Source organism: Pieris napi, chromosome W, assembly GCF_905475465.1.
Source record: "Pieris napi chromosome W, ilPieNapi1.2, whole genome shotgun sequence".
NCBI lineage: Eukaryota > Metazoa > Arthropoda > Insecta > Lepidoptera > Pieridae > Pieris > Pieris napi.
The window spans coordinates 991,884-1,012,391 of record NC_062258.1 but is presented as its reverse complement, the minus strand read 5'-3'; the positions used below and the strand labels follow the sequence as shown (position 1 = coordinate 1,012,391).

Genomic DNA, 20,508 nt, shown 5'->3' with positions numbered 1-20,508 from the left:
TGTATTAAAACCATCTTAACCTCGTAGTTGGTTTTTTATAGAACAGGGGGCCAACGAGTAGAAGGCTCACCAGATGTTAAGTGATAACTCCGCCCATGGACAACATTAATGTCAGCGGGCTCGCGAGTGTGTTGCCGGCCTTTTAAGAATTGGGTTGTTCTTTTCTTGAAGGACCCTAAGGCGAATTGGTTCAGTGGGCAGCTAGTTCAGAAACTGCCTTAAAGAACGGGCAGTTGTGGAACGGCGGACGTCGAGGTAAAACGGATGGAATTTCTGCCTCGACTTACGATGATGAGACTCAGCTGCTGGTCATCTGAAAATCTACTCTAAACACTCCGTGGTATTATTATTTTGGATATTATTTATTGAACAAAAACACTTACATTAAGTCTTTCTTGTCTCAGAATCATGAATTAGCGAATCAATAACACACGTTAATAATTTCATATTCAAAAGTCACAATCTATATTTAAAAAAAACTTCAATCTTCTTAGAAATCACGATTGAATCGTCCATTTCTTAATTACCACGGCATCAAAAAGTATATTCTTCATCAAAAGATTCCGAAGTAATCGTATTAAATTCTAAATATAGAAATGAGACCTGATATTCTCCTACGTAAACACATTTCAGACGCGACAATTCATACAACTCTATTAAAATACATTTTTTTTTTTCTTAACGTCAGGAAATGCTTTTACGCATATCCCTGCTGAATTTTACTCCAGCAGGGATTATGTGGGACTCAGACATAATATTTACACACCTACCCACCTGACGGATGCCTTCGGCCAGGGCCGCGCCGACCCCCGTCAGCGCCTGTGTGCGAAACCCATGAAGCGCCTCCTTTTTTTTATAGGGGGCAAATGAGCCTGAGGGACGGACAAAAATGGCAGTCATCGCAGCCCATAGACATTTAGCGGGTGTGTTGCAGGCCTTTGAGGGAACTATTTATATTTTTCGGCCTATTTTTTACGAATCTTCAAGTTTCAATGTATTTTTTATTATTTTTTAATTTTTACCGAAAGGAAAATTTTCTTAAGTTTAATATACTTACTTAAATAATCTTTTTTTAAATAGGTAAAACGTCCGCTTGCCAATTGCCGTGAAAAATAAAACGCGAATTAAATTGTTACATAGTTAATTTATGATGTTATATCGAACGTTTTTAAGGTCAGATTTATGACATATCTTTGTAATAAATCCCATCTTTTAGTAGAGGACGAAAAATATTTATATAATTCTTGCACAATATTAAAAAACCCAATCGTGTATGAGGTTGGCAGCGTCGTTTACTATTAAATTTAAACTATGGCTAGCGCACGGTACATAAAAAGCGCGGAGATTTAGATCCAGCAATATTCCTTAACGCGGATATTTGATCCATTATCATAGCCTTGTCCCTTTAAGTTGTTTATGTCCAAATTAATTTGGTTTAGTTTTTCTATTATAAATGACGTTACTCCAGCGCCAGTTGTATCTATGATTGGACAGAAAGCTAAGAAATGCTCTCTTATTTCCAACTTTCTAGTTTCCATGTTAAAGTTGACAAATCTTATTATCATACTAATTTGCTCTTCGTGTGAAACGTCAGGAGTACAATCCAGTATTATTGAAAAATATTTATTAATTAGACATAAAGTTAAAATAAAATGTTGAATTTGGTTACCGAGTATAAAAATTAGTTCATTTTCGATTTTATCAAGGTATGTCGGCATATTATTGAAATCATAAGACATAAACACACTCAAAAACTCACGGCGCAGCGGCCTTTCTTTTGATTCGTTAAGCTCTGAGTAATTAATGTAAACTTAAACCCAAAGCGTAAAATGAAACTTCAAACATACGTAAGAATATTGTAGTTAAGTGTAGTATAAATAATTTCGGTGGCGGCGCCCTTATTGTCTTAGCGCCTGTGTGCATCGCACACTTCGCACACATGGGCGGCGCGGCCCTGCCTTCGGCTCGCAAAATACATGCTCCAACATAAGTACTTTTGTTTACTAGACATTACTAATATACGCTACTCAGACCTAATTGTGATTCTTAAAAGGCCGCCAACGCACGTACCTACGAGAATTCTGGGAATGGTCCATGGGCGGCGGTATCACTTTACATCAGGTGAGCCTCTTGCCCGTTTGCCTCCTATTACATACAAAAAGTGTGTGCATACAAAGTACACATGTCAGAAGTGAAATTTCTTTGGTATAGTTTACCGTTTTAGTTTTAAGCCTTATACAAATCTAAAACTTAACCAGAGGCAGGCAGACACAGAGTACCTCTTCCTTCAAAGGCAAGCACATTCCATGTTCTCTAAGTGGTCTAAACACATTAGCACCAGAAAAATGTAAAACAGAGACCCATACGCTTGTATGTTCTCAAAGTGGTCTAAACACGTTAGCACCACAAAGTCCAGTTTCGAAGAAAACTGAACACGGTTCCGGCGTCCACTCGCCTTGCCACAATACCAGGAACCAGCTAGTAGCTCTAACTCGTAGTGGTAGCACGGTAGCGCGCGAATAACCTTGTAAGGCCCACGCATGCCGGAGTCCAGTTCACCTTTTGATTGCACGTACTTACTTGATAACAAAGACCAGATCATCCTTCTGGAATTTACAAGGGGGGTCTACGACCCTCATTAACGACAGTATCCTGATTGATTTGACTGTTCTTCAACCGTTCGGCCGTCCTCTGTCAAAGCATCTCTCGTCTACCTTGCCGACTAGACGATCCCGAATTTAATGAATCGATGCATGTTTAGGAGAGTACGGGTATAGCGCTCCACTTGTCCATTTTCGCGATGCATTTCAGGAGTGATATACTCAAACTCAAACTCAAAATATCTTTATTCAAGTGGGTAACCAAGTACACTTTTGAATCGTCAAGTTAAATTAATCGTAAATTTACATTTACTACCAGTTCGCAAGTCAAGGGCGTAGAGCGGGTAAGAAGAATAAAGCTGTACGTACTCCTAGCAGCTGCATCCTAGAGGTGAAGCCCGTCAACTCGAACATACGTCCCCTATGCGTGACCTTGGCCGAGATAAGCGATCCATTTTGCTCTTATCACTGAACACCAAAAGCGGTAACACAAAAGCACAATAACAGAAAACACAAAGAGCACTATTAAAATGTTAATCACTCGTGACTTCGTACATTACGGACACAAAGAGAAGAAAAATTTAAACCACAAAGATTACTCAAAATAAAACAAAAGAGAAGTGAGCGAAAAGTTCAAATCCCAATTCTGATATTAGTCAACACAAAAGATTAGAACGTGTAGGTACTTTACACTTTTAAATTTACTTTTATTTATTTAGTCTCGAAACAAAAGTGAGTCAACGGCGGTTTTGCTTCGCCATATATAAGTTTCTGCTCCAAGATGACGTCAGTCTGCTAACAATATATAATCTAATTACATCTTTCATTTAATTTACTTTTCAACTGTTATCAACACGCCTGAGTGCATGAGTGAGTGTGTAGGTGCAAATGTGTAAGTGAGTGAGCCAGTCAGTGAATGAAAAAAGTGTGTAACTACATACTAGGTCTCAAAAGCATCTCTAACACTGCCTAACTGTCTAACACCATAGGTTAGCTATCTTATCATCGCCCAACAATTTCACCTGCTATCATATTACAGTACATTTTTATTTTTTTTGAGGGGATTGCATTTCCGCACAGAGTGCCGCCGGCATGTAGTCGCTCGTACATATAACGTGATATGGTAGATTTGGGTCCCGCTTTCCCGCACCTAAAAAGGGAATGTTGAAATTACCACTTGCAATTTCCATCCTCGGCCTAGAACATACAACCTAAACCGAGATCTTCCCTCGTTGTGTGTAAACACGTAATTTAGTCAAATCTTTAGGAGAGTGCAAAAGTGCCGTGAAACGCGTGCGTGTTTTTTGATTTTTAAAGATGGCTAAATGGTCGGAAGATACAACTATCAAATTTGTGTCTGAATATGTTGTTCACGAATGTTTGTGGAACGTTAAAAACAATTTATACAAAAACAAACAGGCTAGGCATTCGGCATACACTGCCTCAAAAGAAGCTATTTTGTTTATTATTTATATTTAGTTTATTTATTTCGAATAAAATCTCGTCTTCTATTTGTTCCATAACTACAGTTAGTATTTTGTGTAGAATAGAGCGTATTTGCCGACGTCGTTGCGTGTTCATTGTGGCGCTGTAATGATACTCTACTGGAAGAAATGTAAACGTTCACTCGCAACGCACTAAAGAACTTGCCTTTCAACTTGTACTAAAATACTCTCCTAAACACTAAGATAATGTAAATCGGCCTTTAGGGATTTAAGCGCAAATATTTACCTCAAAGTTTTGATTACAGTCCTGGTCAGAGCCACATCGTGTTGGCAGACACAAAGGCATTACTCGCGATAAAAACATTAAATTGATTTGGAACTGTAAAAGAAAATTAAATTTGATTCAGTGATTACTGTAGACAAAATATACCTGATGTATTATAAATTCTATAAAAAATAATTCTTGTTCATAACGCCTTCAAAGGAACGCTGATTAAAATTTTCAAAGGCAAAGCTGCATTACTGGGGAGTTCTTTTGTACTCAGTTTACAAGAATAGTCCTTTAATAATATAACATTTAATTATATTTTGATAGTAATATTTAATTATATTTTGATCAGTTTCTTTGTAATTAACCCTTCTTATTTACAAAATTCATGCTAAATAAGTAATGTAATTATTATGAATTTACCTTATATTTTCTAAATTAACGCCTAGGCTGGTCGGTTAAAAGGACGGCAACAAAGCGAAGTTTTCGCTTCGTGGTGCTATAAAAATCGTGGCACTGTAGTACTGATTAACCGATGCCGATAAAATTATACTTAGGACTAAACATTTTCATGTAACTCATGGATAAAGGGGCGTCCATAAATTACGTGAGGTGATTTTTAAAATTTTCTGTGACTCTCTCCCCTCCTGGTGAGATGTCGTGAGATTTTATTCAACCCCCTCCCCGAACCCCCAATCTCATGTGAGATTTTTCAAAATGTGGGTTTCTTACGTAAACGCGTTGGATTGTTATTGTAAAAAGAAAAGAAAAATAGCTTCGTGCTTTTATTTACGACTCAAACAAAATAAGTGAAATGTTGAGCGTTTAGGTATGGAGTTAGCGGGAAGTTGCAGAGATGGCCTTTTCCTAATTTTTTTTTTCAATTAGAAAAAAAATTGCGTGATATTTGCCGAGACCCCCCTTTCTCCAACGTGAGATTAAATGAGATTTGACTCGAGCCCCTCCCCCCCTTAAACACCTCACGTAATTTATGGACGCCCCCTAATGTAGTTTTTAAGTGTATCCCTTACAAAAACAAATGAATGAAGCCTTTATTTACATGTAAATAACAAATGACAGTATTTTTTTACCAACCAGTTTTGTGGGCAAGATGTCTTCTGACATAGGCCTATTTTTTCCGTTTCTTTCTATCCATTCTTTTTACACACATAATAATAATTAAATTTAAAGAAATTCAGATAAAAATGTTGAAACCTCCGTACCTCTTTAATTAGCTGTAAAAATCGAAATACATTTATTTATTTCCTATTTTTACAGTAACTTAACACTAATACAGTAGAAAACTTATTAATACAAGAACATAAAAGGAAACAAGAAAACATTAAACCAAAACCTTTTTTGTAATTATAATTAATGCACTTCTTCTGAATTCAACCAGTGTGCAACTAAATATATCCGTCTCACATACAATAATAGTCAGTGTGTGCTGACTATTATTGTATTAAATGACGCGTCTGTGAGTAAATTAAAAATTTGTACGTGCACATGTTTCTCTACTTCAGTTAAAGCGTTGGATACCTAAAAATGTCACTTTTTAGTCTCAACAGTTAGTTATTAGAAGGTTCTTAAACAATATTAACCTTTTTGTACCTGTATCACGAACAATACTTACAAAAGAATTAATCATTATAATAATAACCCAGTGGCGTTCCAACACTAATGGCTGGCTAATTAGGTGATCAGCCTTCCGTGCCTGACACATGTTGTAAATTTTTGGTTTTGAGATACGCCTACAAGTTTTAACAAGGTCGCAGCGAGCCACTGGGATAATACTGCTGCTAACATACGTTTGTATACTAATAATACAATAGAATGAGCAGTTTTGGCCTAGTGGCTTCAGCGTGCGACTCTCATCCCGGAGGTCGTAGGTTCAATCCCCGGCTGCACCAATGGACTTTCTGTTTATGTGCGCATTCAATATTCACTCGAACGGTGAAGGAAAACATCGTGAGGAAACCGGCCTGCCTTAGACCCAACAGTCGAAGGCGTATGTCAGGCACAGAAGGCTGATCACCAACTTGCCTATTCGAATGAAAAATGATGATGAAATCAACAGATTCAGAAATCTGAGGCCCAGACCTAAAGAGGTTGAGGCGGTGAATACGTGGTAATTGAGTCGAAATAAAGCGTAGGCGGTTGAAGTCTGAAAAGAAAAATAAGTAAGTAACAAGACGTCAAAATCTTTCGCGAAGTTTCTTAGAAATCAATAGTCTGTAGTCTAATCTGTAGGTGAATGGCAAACTTTGTGATTTTATAAGATGATTATTATTTGCCCAATGCCAAGTGTATACCTATTTGCAGTTATACCGACCCGAAACTAATTTTTCGGCAACGCAGGACCTCAGGTAAAATGCAATGTGAAACCACTGAATCATGAAGGTGGTTATTAGGTAGCAGCTACAAAAGGACAAACAGAAAAGTTCCATCACAACTCTTTTTTGGCTAAATGCAGTGGTGCAAACATATAGTTAGTCAAAGTCAAATCATTTATTTAAATTAGACCACCTAAAATGGCACTTTTGAACGTCAAAAAAAAAGATACAAAGAAGATTCTAGTTGCCCCTTCCAAACGGTAGTTTCGTGTGGAGAAGAATGGGCAAGAAACTCCACACTTACTCTTTTAAAATAGGTTTACAATATTTGTTACATTTGTTAAATAATTATATGTGAGGACAATGTATTCTTAGAATAAACTACTATACTAAAATAGTTAGTATACATGTTCCTCACATATTTACAAATATCGAAACCGTAGAATATTAACATTAAAGAGTAACATATGAATATTAAAAAAACACAACAAAACAGTGTGTGAGATACAATAAAATAATTACATATGTAGCATTATAAATTAAAAAAAAAAATAACAAAAATATGTTAAAGCAAAAAATCAGCAACCAATTTGATTTTGTCCAGGCTCTATGATTGTCCTATGGAGCAGGACCAGCTAGTCCATTGAAAAGTTACATTTGGGGTTGCGTTTTTTAGAGGACGCAATTTTATTTATGGAACATGTAGGGGGGGTCAATACAAGCTTAACTCCAAGTTTGTGGGGTTGGCGTGCTTGTCCCCCGGCCGCCATCTTGGATAAAGGGGTCCAAAAACCATGTTTTTGGCTATATCTCCTGAACTATCCATCGTACATAAAACTTGCAAAGACACATTTTGTAGCAAATCGCTGTGTCTACGATTATGTCCATGTAACTTTTTATCATAAATCCAAAATTCAAAAAGTTATAAATAAAAAAGTGATAGCTAGCTACCATTCTAATAACTGATTGATAATATAATTATGTCGAAGATTACCATATCAGCAAGTTGTCTGTAGAATAGGCCTACTAGGAATACCAATAAGTAAAATTGTAGGAATAAAAAAAAATAAAAAAAAATATATTTGGAAAATTTGTTTAAAATAAACGAGAGATCTTAAAAGTAAGGTAAAACTGCTGTTTTGATCGGCTTGTCATGAGCATTGACGCACCTAGTCAACTTTAGAAATAGAAAATGTTTTCACTTTTTTTACTTATAACTTTTTAAATTTTGGATTTATGATAAAAAGTTACACAAACATAATTGTAGGCACAGCGATTTGCTACAAAATGTGTCTTTGCAAGTTTTATGTACGATGGATAGTTCAGGAGATATAGCCAAAAACATGGTTTTTGGACCCCTTTATCCAAGATGGCGGCCGGGGGACAAGCACGCCAACCCCACAAACTTGGTTTTAGCTTTACACTGACCCCCCCTACACATCAAAAAAATAAAATTGCGTCCTCTAAAAAACGCAAGGTTAGGCCTAAAAAATGTAACATTTCAATGGACTAAGCATGTTTCCAAGCATTCTTATCTTGAATATAATCATCTAATTTGTAATATGCTTGTTTACAAATTGTACTTTTAATAAAACATTTAAATTTTCGTTCATTTAGTTTTAAAATGTCACAAGGTATTTTATTGTAACATTTCACACAGTACCACATAAATGAATTTTGAACTTTGGCTAATCTGAAAGATGGTTGACCTATTTTATCTTTATTTCTAGTACTAAAATTATGTCTTTCATTTATTTTACTAAAAAGATGTAGATTCTTTCTTACATACATAATATTTTCATAAATGAATTGGCAAGGTACTGTTATTCTTTTTAAATAGTTCCCTAAAAGATTCGCAACGACGTAGATTATAAATGGCTCTGACCGCGTGCAGCGGCTAGGGATTAATGACTTTTGCATTAAATTCGTATCCGACAGTGCATCCGTGCTGATGGCGCTCGGAAACAAAAAAACCAACAGCAAACTAATACTGGAGTGTCATGAAGCACTGGAGGCTATAACCCGAACCAATAGGGTTACCTTACAGTGGATAAAGGGACACAGTGGATCTCTCGGCAATGATGCTGCGGACGAGCTTGCGAGAAGAGGCTCCGGAATGATGCCTGCTGGCCCGTATCCGCTCCTTCCTTTGCCCTTCTCGCTGGTGCGAACCTGGATCCGCCAGAGATCCGCTGAACTCCAGCAACAACGATGGTCGCATGGTGCGGCCTGCAGACAGTCCAAAGTGGCTCTGCCAGCAGTAAACCCGCAACTGACAAAGCGACTACTTAACTTAAATAGAACCAACCTTAAAATAATGATAGGGACAATAACGGGTCATTGCCTCCTAAATAAACATCTTTTTATCCTAGGCGCGACAGACAGCCCCCTGTGCAGAGGCTGTTTCAGCGCAGAAGAAACAGTCACCCACGTAGTCCTGGAATGCGAGGCTGTGGCTAATCAACGTGAAAAAATCCTCGGAACGGTGAGGTCGCTCCGGGAAGCCTGTGAAGTGCCCAGGAGACTTCTGTGCTTCTGGAAGGAGCTAGGCTGGCTAAATTAGCCAGGACTCGTACGCACAACGGACCAACCACGAGTCTAATTGCGGAAAAAGGAGTCCTTCTACCCTAACCCTAACCCTATGGCTCTGACCGCTCTCTTTTGCAAAATAAAAATGGATTCTATGTCAGCAGCCCGACCCCACAGTAAAATGCCGTAAGACATTAAGCTGTGAAAGTAGCTAAAATAGACCAAACGCGCAGTTTCTACATTTGTTAAATATCTTATCTTTCTAACCGCATAAACGGCTGAGCTCAGCCGCCCCGCAAGAGATGTGATATGAGGTCCCCATTGTAACTTCTCGTCTAGCGTGATGCCTAGGAAAACCGTTTGATTAATAAATTCCAGTTTTCCTTCATTCAACATGATGTCACATTCCCTAATTTTAACATTTAGCAACGTAAATCTAATACATTTAGTTTTTTTATCATTCAGTGCCAAATTGTTTACCGTAAACCAATTTTGGACCCGAAGAATAGAGTTATTCACGTCGTCACGATTTTGTGACCGTCGATCTACTTTAAAAATCAATGATGTGTCATCTGCAAATAACACCATATTCGGTTTGTTCTGAACTAATTGGGGTAAATCATTTATGTATACTAAAAAGAGGAATGGACCCAATATTGAACCTTGAGGAACACCCATTGTAATTTCAGCCCCTCATGAGTTTATGCCGTTAACCTGAACTTATACTGTCTGTCTTTCAAGTAAGATCTTAGTAAGTCCAGAGCTTTGTTCTTAATCCCGTAGTGATTAAGTTTCAGGAGAAGAGTCTCATGGTTTACGCAATCGAACGCCTTCGAACGGTCGCAAAAGATTCCAATGGCATCTTGTGCTTCCTCCCAGGCGTTAAAAATGTTCTTGATTAGGGAGACACCGGCGTCAGTTGTACAACGCCCTTTGGTGAAACCGTACTGTTGTTCATGAAAGATGGAGTTTTTATTAAAGTGACATAACATTCGATTGAGCATTAACTTTTCAAACACCTTACTGAGAGCTGGCAGAATTGACACAGGTCTATAATTATTGGGTTATTTATTATCACCGTATTTGAACAACGGAACTACTTTACTGTGTTTCATTAGATCCAGAAAGACTCCTTGGTCTATGCTGGTGTTTAATATGAAAGCTAAATAAGGCGCAATAGTTTCGATGATCGAACTACAGACTTTTACAGACAATCCCCAAAGATCTTCTGTAGATTTAATTTTAAGATCTTTAAAAGCTTTTATAACAGCCTGGGGGTTTGTATATTGAAATCGAAACTCCGTAGGGCATGCCCTTACATTCTTCGTAAGTAACGCAAAAGAAAGTGCGGATGATGAATTTAAAGCTTCGGTAGTTTTAAAGGGAATATTGATAAAAAAGTTTTCAAATTTCTGAGCTATTTCTGCATTTGAGTTTATTGGGCCATGTGCAGTCTCTAAGTTAAATTTAGTATTACGCTGTTTTTTTCTACCAGTTTCATTATTTATTATTTGCCAGGTAGTTTTTATTTTGTCATCCGCTGATTTTATTTTATTACTAATATAAAGTGTTTTACTTATAAAAGTTTTTGAATATTTCGCAATATGCTGATGAAAGTTTGTATTTTTTACATGTTGCCTTAGGCCATACAGTTCAAAAAGTTTATCCCTGCTCTTACGAATACCTGGAGTCGCCCAATCACTAAATAAGAACTTGGTGTAAATACTTTTTGTCTTTTGTGGAACATTGTCATTAAATTGCGATTTTAACAAGGTAAAAAACTCCGCATAGAACTCATTAGGGTCCCAAATATTATTAAAGTTTTGAAAACACAATTTACTGGTCAAGGTATTATTTAATTTCTTTAAATTTTTACATGTAATTGGCCTATACCTTATTTGAATTTTTTGTACAGGTATGTAGGCACAAAACGTTATTGTTTGTTCACTGTGATCAGAAGGCAATTTATTAACAATTTCTTTATGTAAGTAATCACAATTACAAAAAATATTATCTATACAAGTGGCAGAAGAAGCTGTCACTCTAGTTGGTTCCATAAAAACATTAGACAGATTTAATGATTTAAAAAGACTGATTAATCTGATACTATTTGAGTCTGTTTCTAATAAGTTAATATTAAAATCACCACTTATGATGATTGATTTACTACTAGTACTAAGTTTTTTTTGCTTTAGAAACTTCAAGCTCCTTCAAGTTATGATGTTATATCTCAAAGCCGTATGATACAAGAGATATATAAGGTATGCCAAAGTATTACAATTGTACAGGAACAGTGCAAAAGTAATTTAATAGATTTCTTCAAAAAAAACTAAGAAAACGTATTATTATTAAGACACTATATTTTATAAAACTAGATGATTAATTACTTTAGACAAGTCATATTTATTAAAATAAATGTTAAATATTAATAATAACTTGGTGATGTAGGCTTTAATTCGTTTAATTCAACAAACTTTCAAAATAAATTACATAAACCACCTTTGTAATTAACATTTCTGATTCCGTTTCTCTATTCGCTGATTGCATTTAATTCGTAATAACCATACCATTTGTATATCCCCCATGCTATTACACGATACTGTGCCTGAAGGCAAAGCCATGTTGACACATCGTTCAATCCGAGCTCTCATATGTCAATGTCAAAGGTAGAATATCGGATATTAATTTGACACATCGATAGCTATAGGAACATCAAACGTTTCGAAAACAAATACATATATGTATAAGCTGCTATTGACGACTCACGACGGTCTAGTGATTAGTACCCCTGACTGCGAATCCATGGGTCCTGGATTCAATCCCCGGCTGAGACGAACATCGATGTGATGAGCATTTGGTGTTGTGCTTAGGTCAGGGGTGTTTAAATATGTATTTATATGTCTATCTATCTATAATATGTATGTATATCCGTTGCCTAGTACCCATAACACAAGCTTCACCAGCTTAGCTTGGGACTAGGTCAATTGGTGTGAATTGTCTTAAAAAAAAAAAAGTTTATTGATTATTTAAGTATAGGCTTGGCATATAGAGCAGTGTCGGTCTAGTGGCTTCAGTGTGCGTCTTTCATACCTGAGGTCGTAGGTTCGATCCCCGGCTGTGCACCAATGGACTTTCTTTCTATGTGCGCATTTAAGATTTGCTCGAACAGTGAAGGAAAACATCGTGAGGAAACCGACATGTCTTAGACCCAAACAGTCGACGGCGTGTGTCAAGCACTGGAGGCTGATCACCTACTTGCCTATTAGATTTAAAAATGGTCATGAAACAGATTCAGAAATCTGAGGCCTTGACCTAAAGAGGTTGTAGCGCCACTGACTTTTTTTTTGGCATATACAGTACATTACAGTTCTAATACCTATCACTGTTAAAATGGTTAGTGATAGAGAGAAAATGAATCGAGTGAGGTAATGGCTAAGACGCTTGGTGGAAATACTGTTGACTGAGAGACTTGAGAATTGTCTATACACAGACTAGCTGCCCCCGCGAACTTCGTTTCTTAATGTGATTTTACTTAGCCTACCTTTTAAGTACCAAAATGGAACATTTTGCTATGCTACCCCAGACTGTTCGGTTTTTTGGAGTGAAAACTTTTTATTTTAGGCTTTTCTGAGAATTGTCTCTATATAAACCTCAGACTTCAAGTCATAAGATTTTAATTAACAAATAAAAAATAGGGGTTGATCGTAGAGGGATGAAAATTAAGGGTTGTATGTATTTTTGTATGCTATATCATAAAAAAAAATAAAAAAATTATCTCAAAATTAAAATTAGGGGTGGACCCACCCTTAACATTTAGGGGTTTGAAAGATAGATAGTAGCCGATTCTCAGACTTACTGAATATGCATAATAAGTTTCATAAGAATCGATCGAGCCGTTTCGGAGGCATTGTGACACGAGAATTTTCTTTTGTTACTTTCCATAGCACTTGTTGAATTACATGGTTCAACGGGTTTTCTTATTGCAATTAAGCGATCTGTTCTAAGCCTATATTAAGCTGTCTCAAGAGGATATATTCGTCTCTGAGTAGCTAAGTGTTACTAACACCACAAACATTTTAACTTGATAAATGAACTTTTTTAGGGCTAGTAGAAAAACCCTACAGAACATTTTACACGATTTCCGAAACTATTTTTTTGCACAGCCCGACGGCCTGTAATGAAATATCCCTCGCAATAGCACGCCTTATATGACGTTCGGCAGTCCATTTAACAATATAATATAAGGATAATATCGACCGATGAAATGTTAAATTAAGACTATGGCAAGGTTTAGACAAATTATTGTAGATAGCAATAATTGTTTTCAGCTTACATCGAATCCTCCTTCCTATTCTGTATGGGAGACGAAATGAATGCCTTATACAGATTCTTACCAGCAATACGTACTCTCCAACGCATGGGTCGACTGAAGAAGAAGGGGAAATTCCGGTAAAAAATTAAAAACTTTAGATTTATAAGCGAATTTCGTCCCGGACGCCCTAATTTTATGGGATAAATATATTTCTAATGCGAAATTGTTTTATTATTAAAATTCATCTATTTTTAATTTCAATTTCATCAAATTTTCATTGTGTGTTCTTCGAAACTGGCGTCATTAGTGAAACTTACACTTATCTGTAGATACAAACATACAGATGTTTAAGTACATATTTTGGTATTGTCTTTGATTGACATAACCTTTACACATTTAAAGAAAAAACTTTTTGACCGGATTGAAGTTATGTATTATTATAAATTTACAACTATTTAACATAATTTTAAATTTATCCGACGTTTCGCGTGCTTTACAGCGTGCGTGGTCACGGTGACTGAAGACAAAAGGTGTTGGATGTCAAAAAGTATCACAGCTGTAGAGAAAGTTGCATTATCTATATTTATTTCCCCGGAGTTGGTATCGACTAAAAGATGGAGGGTTTTAGCAAAAATGGCTCACGGTGTCCTCTATTTTCGCGGATTGTTTTTCTTGAGATTTTAATTTGGATATTATTGGATCCCAGGTGTTTGACAATTTTAGGCCGTCTTCTCTATTGAAATTGGGGTGTCTCTATTGAAAAAAGAAACTGTTTATTTTACTTATTTGCGTCCGTATGTCATAAGCGTCACTATCTACCTCGCTCACATTTTATGGAATGTCTTTCTCCATCTTATTTAAACCACGCTGTGGTTATTAGGAACGCTTTGGGTACACTAGAATAGTTTTTTGTAATTCCAGAGAAATTTTTTAAAACAGACTTTGTTTAACAAAAAAATTTTTTATGGCCGATCTAAGGAATAATGAAGTAAGTGTTATACCACGTTAGAATCCTTATTGCGCTAACTTATAAAGCTGCTTGCCAAACTGGAGTAGTACATTTTTTTTTCAGGACGATCAGTTGAACTAGTGCGAAAAATTAATTTTGAAAACTTGGTACGGTATAAAATGACATTTTCCTACAAGTTGGAGTGATCGGCAGAGGGTTTAGGATCATAGGTTACATAAAGCACTATTCGGGATGACGTAAGAGAAAAAAAATTGGCAAAAAGTAAATATTTGTAACAACAGGAATGAAAAAACTGTCACATGGTGTACATTTTCTGGAATAAAAGGAAAATTTCCATAACTTCAAAAATACATGACTTAATTTTTTTTTTCTGATAACTGGTGTGGCATTACCTATGAGAAAATTTCGACTTGACGTCGACTTTTGGGACACCCTGTATATATATTAGGGTGGTCCTTATTCCTAAGAAAAAAATTTTTTTTCTTTAATTTCGCGGGGCACCACTTAATTTGGTTATATACCATAAAAAAAGGTTTCAGTATTTTTTTTGAAATTTTTAAATGATATTAAGAGGTCGGTACCAAGGTTTGAATTTTAAATAAAAATTGAAAATCTGTATTTGTTAGGATTCTTTATTTTTATACTCAGGTCTCAAAAATATTACGAAATTATTGTTATTGTTATTAATTAAGATATTATATAGATATCTGATTTGTTTATTTTTAAGATACAAGGGTTGAATTGTTTGTATTAGGGTACTTTTTCCTATACTCTTTTACCATCAAAAGCAAATATTGCTTTTGTTCTTCATTTGTGGTAATTAATTTATTATATTCTTCCATTCCTCTCAGCTATGTCCTTCACTACTCGCAATGAATGAACGATATTTTTGGCAGCTATATAATCAGCGTCTTCGTTCCAGGTTTCGACGTCTTTTAAAAAAAACATGATGAGAGATCTCGGGTCTGGAAGAATCTTAAGGACTACTCACGAAGTTTTCTATTTTTTTGTCGATGTGTGCGATGTCAAGGTTTATTCGTTTTAAGCAATCTTCTGTGCCTTCAATTTTGAGTACTTCTACCATTTTCTTCTTCTCTTGAACTGAAACTTCTTCATCGAAAAACGCAAGCGAAACTAGGTCTTCTGACAAATTATAAATGATTTAAAATCTTTTTCAGCGCAACAGTAGCTATATTTTTGTTGAAGCTTTCAAAAGCTTTAAGGTCTTTTAATAATTGTAAGTCGTTTCTTGGTGCTGACTGACTCGAAGACTGCTTGATAAATATTTGACATAAATCATCACCGTGAAAATACATATTTCTCTCACAGCCTTTTCGTCCTTCTTCGTTAGCTTAAACTGATGCTTAAATAAATACATTTTTAAACAGTACAAGGCTCTTGCCATCCACCTAGCTCGATGAAGACCAGCAGGTCTCCGAAATGAAACGCTCTTGTCAGGAACACCTCCTAATGTGGTGACGACAAGCAAACCAAAGCTTATTTTCATTCATTTTGCGCTCCAGAAGGACGAATACTCCACTCCTTAAGCCGATATTTACAGCAGTAGTGTCAAAACATTGGCAAACATTTTGCTTTATAGCTCAAATTCTATGACTTTATAGCTTCGTAGACAGCTGACGCACAAGCTTCGCTTGTTCCACGTTCCAATTTTGGAACAGCGAGTAGTTGATGAACTCCATATCCTGATGTCAAAATTGGCAGCCGATCTTTAGTTTTGTGTCCAGTAATATCTTATATAAGTTTACCGTCCCAATGGATTGTTGATGACGAATTAGGTTTAAACTCGCTTTTGAGCGACTCTGCAACAGCTTTGCGATTTTTGACCCATTACCGACGCATAGTAGATTTATTGACATTAAATTCTGATGGACCACAGCCAGCACTTTTCAAAGTAGATGTCACGACCATAGTTGCTTGTCTGTCACTCAATTTAGAGACATCAAGACTGGTATCTAATTGACTGTTAATAATGTAAAAAAATATTGTATTTGTGAAAATTTTGACAGCTGGTAGCGACCTCTAAATCTTAACAAAAACAAAAATAAAAAAACACGTATTTCATATTTAGAGGTATATAATCAAATGAGAAAGTGCCCCGAAGATAATTCAAAAGTCGAAAAATAAGGACCACCCTAAGGATATATGTATATTATATTAGGTCCTTACATATGAAATTGGCGTTTTGTATGGGAGGAACAAAAAGTCGAATATTTTTAAATATAATATTATTAGTTAACACAAAAGATTAGAACGTGTAGGTACTTCAGACTTTTAAAATCTACTGAGGTTAGGTTAGTAACAAGTCCGTTCCGCACGAAGTCTCGAAATAAAAGTGAGTCAACGCCGGTGTTGCCACGCTTTATATAGGTTTCTGCTACAAGATGGCGTTAGTCCGCTAACAATATATTTAATTAATCAAAATATGAACCATTGTTTTCTATGAACTTTTGCCATCTCATAGGTAGTTCATTGATCCCTTTACTAAAAAAAACAGTAGGACGGGAATCAATAAAATCTGTGAAGGCGATTTGGACTGCCCCATCAGAGTTAAATTTTTTCCCTTGCAAGAAGTTGTCCAAATTTCGAAAAAAATGGTAATCTGTTGGAGCAAGGTCCGGGGAGTACGGAGGATGTCTTAGACATTCCAATTGCAGCTCTTCTAATTTGGTAGCCGTCTGTTGTGCAGTATGTGGTCTAGCTTTGTCGTGAAGTAGCAGTGGCGTGGAGCGATTGACCAACCTAGGTTGTTTAGCCGCTAGCTTTTCCATCATGGTTTGCAATTTCTGACAATAGACATCAGCCGTAATAGTCTGGCCAGATTTGAGAAAACTGCAATGAACAATACCGGCACTAGTCCACCAAACGCTTACAAGTAACTTTTTTGGGGTTAGTTTTCGCTTGGGGCAGGATTTGGCTGGCTGGCCAGGATCCAACCATTGCGCTGAGCGCTTCCGATTATCGTAAAGAATCCATTTTTCATCACAGGTAAAGATTCGGTTTAAAATACCCTTATTATTGTGCCGGTTCAGTAATGTAACGCAGCAGTCGACGCGCGTTTGCCGGTTTGCTTCAGTCAATTCGTGAGGTACCCATCTTTCAAGCTTTTTAATCTTCCCAATTTGCTTCAAGTGAATTAAAACAGTTTTATCACTAACACCGCAGCCTGCAGCTAACTCGGACGTGGTTTGCGATGGATCCGCTTCCACAATAGCCTTCAATACTTCAATATCAACTTGGGTCTCAGGCCGTCCACGGGGCTTGTTCTGCAGGTCGAAATTTCCAGAACGAAAACGTTGGAACCAAAAACGAACTGTGTTTTCTTTTGCAACATGACCGCCATACACATTATTCACCCTTCGAGTCGTTTCCGCAGCACTAGTGCCACGGCGGAACTCGTACTCGTAAATAATGCGATACTTTAAGTTTTCCATTTTGTAAAATGAGTGACGCAAACAGAAAAAAACAGAAGAAAAAAACAAATGAATGACGGTCATCGAAGCACAAGTACATGAGTAAATAGCTGTATAAATTTTAATTTGGAATTCTTAACCAAAGAGGAGAACATCGTGATTAAAGTGGCCAGTACGAAATACGCCAATTTCATATGTAAGGACCTAATATATCCAAAAAAGAATTACTAACTTTAGTTAGTCTAGTACGGGGAAATTGCAGCCTGCGTTTGTTCCGTGTATTAACATTGTGCGTATGTTCTATTCTAGTCAACTTATCACTATTTTTGTATACATACATAATATTTTCATAAATATATTGCGAGGGAAAGGTAAGTATATTAATTTCCTTGAATTGATCTCTAAGAGATTCCCTACATTTTAAATTATAGATTGCACGAATAGCCCTCTTCTGCAGGGTGAAAATAGTTTCGACATCAGCAGCATGACCCCATAATAATAAGCCATAAGTCATTAAGCTATGAAAGTAACTAAAATAAACAAGTCTAGCTGTTACATTCGCTCACTAACATCAGTTAGTGAGCGAATTTTTTAACCGCGTAGGCTGCAGAACTAAGTCTCTTCGCCACTCCGTTAATATGAGGGGACCACTGAAGTTTTGAATCCATGGTGATTCAGAGATATTTTGTTAAAATAAATGGTTCGTCAATGTCAACCTAAGTACGTATACTAAAAATTTGAATTTTGAAAGTGTTTCAGTCTACGATTCGTCAAATAAACAACTCTAACTTTGTTAAAGTAGTTCTTCTGAAAAAAAAAATTGTCCATTATTAATTCCTTACTTTATCCAGGGTCAGCATTGAACATCAGGCTGGTGTTCACTATTAACAATGAGCCCGACTCCGACGAGCGCTGAGGCGAGATGCTGAAAGAAGTCCACGCGGTAGTCGGTAGGCGGCGCCACCAGTGGACTTTCGTACTTCATTATGGCCTTCATCACTGCTTTTAGGGCCGTGCGACCCTGAAATAGAAATAAACGATGCTTTGTAATGGGGGTAAATAAAATAATGAAATGTTTTAAAAGTGCAGAAATTGTAGGAGGATCACTGAGGACATTTATTTGTTTATGTATATAATTATACTGTTATAATATACTCTATTTATTTGCTCAACAGTATTCCTACAGCTACTCACTAAACAATATACGACGACTCATTGGTCTAGTGGTTAGTACCCCTGACTGCGAATCCATGGGTCCCGGGTTCGATCCCCGGCTGAGACGAACATCGATGTGATGAGCATTTGGTGTTGTTCTTAGGTCTTGGGTGTTTAAATATGTATTTATATGTATATCTATCTATAATATGTATGTATATCCGTTGCCTAGTATCCATAACACAAGCTTCACCAGCTTAGTATTGGACTAGGTCAATTGGTGTGAATTGTCTAAAAACTCAAAAAATATCCAAACAATTACATTGTACACAAAAGCCAAAAACGGAATGCACATTCAAACATAAACAAAGCACAGTTTCACCTATATATACAAAAAATATAACAAAGTATTTATGCATTTATAATAAATTCTAAGATTCATTGATGATTATAATATATATTTAATATACAGGAAGAATAACAAAGCCATTATTAATAAAAGATACCAGAGTTTTTTACATTGTTTTAAAAAAAAAATTTAGTTACATTAAATATATCTATTTGCTGGTAATTTGTGTTATAAACTGAGTTACGTAAATAGTTTGTATTAGACCGAGGCATTTTAAATAGTTGCTTTACTAATACTGTTTGACACGTTTATCTTATTCCCCAAGTATTGTCAAATATGAAAAACAATTGCTCTTACCATATTTATTGTCAATGTTAAATTGGCTCAGATCTCTAGTTTCCGTGGCTCGTCGATCACCATGCGTCAGCGCACCGAGTGACTCCAGTCGTTTAGCAACGGTTGATGCGAATCGACGCTCACCGGCCAAGTCCGATATCAGGAATATGTACTCTGGCGCATTCACTTGGTTCGATCGATGGGCTCGACCTAACGTTTGAAATAAGTTAAGTTTTCAAGTAAAGACTTTAACTTTACATTCTATTACTTTAATTGAAATATAAACACGATTGCCTTCAAATCACAAGTGCACGTAATTTAATAAAAAGATATAAGACTTCTGTATGTAGGTACGCGTTTGTATTCCGAGACCTACACGAAACATTTAACGAAAAAATAGTTACAACTCACCAAACTGTTGTATCGCTCTGTCCGCTGACCATGGTAATTCTAGCGTTATATGTACTTTTCTCCTTTGATTTCTCGCCCTGAAAGAATATTTTATAGAACGCTTTAATTTACGTCTGATTGAACTTTCATAAGTCTTTGTTTATAATTGTTATTGATTTAAATAAAAAGTTTATAATTAGAGATGTCTTTCTAAAAACTCCATAATAGTAAATGGAAGAAACAGACGAAATTTTATTTTATTGCTGATCGCCTCCATTTAACATCCCAAAACAATTATTTCATCAGCAATAGAATGTAGAACTTCTAGATTATACGGGAAGGAGGTGGTGGGGGTTTTTTGGTTTATAGTAAGATCACGTGTACTACTTA

General features: G+C 36.2%; 1 pseudogene; it reads right to left on the bottom strand.

Annotated features, from left to right (window-relative positions):
- Positions 1-678: 678 nt before the first annotated feature.
- Positions 679-20,508, bottom strand: part of LOC125062020 — a 34,199-nt pseudogene continuing 14,369 nt past the window's right edge.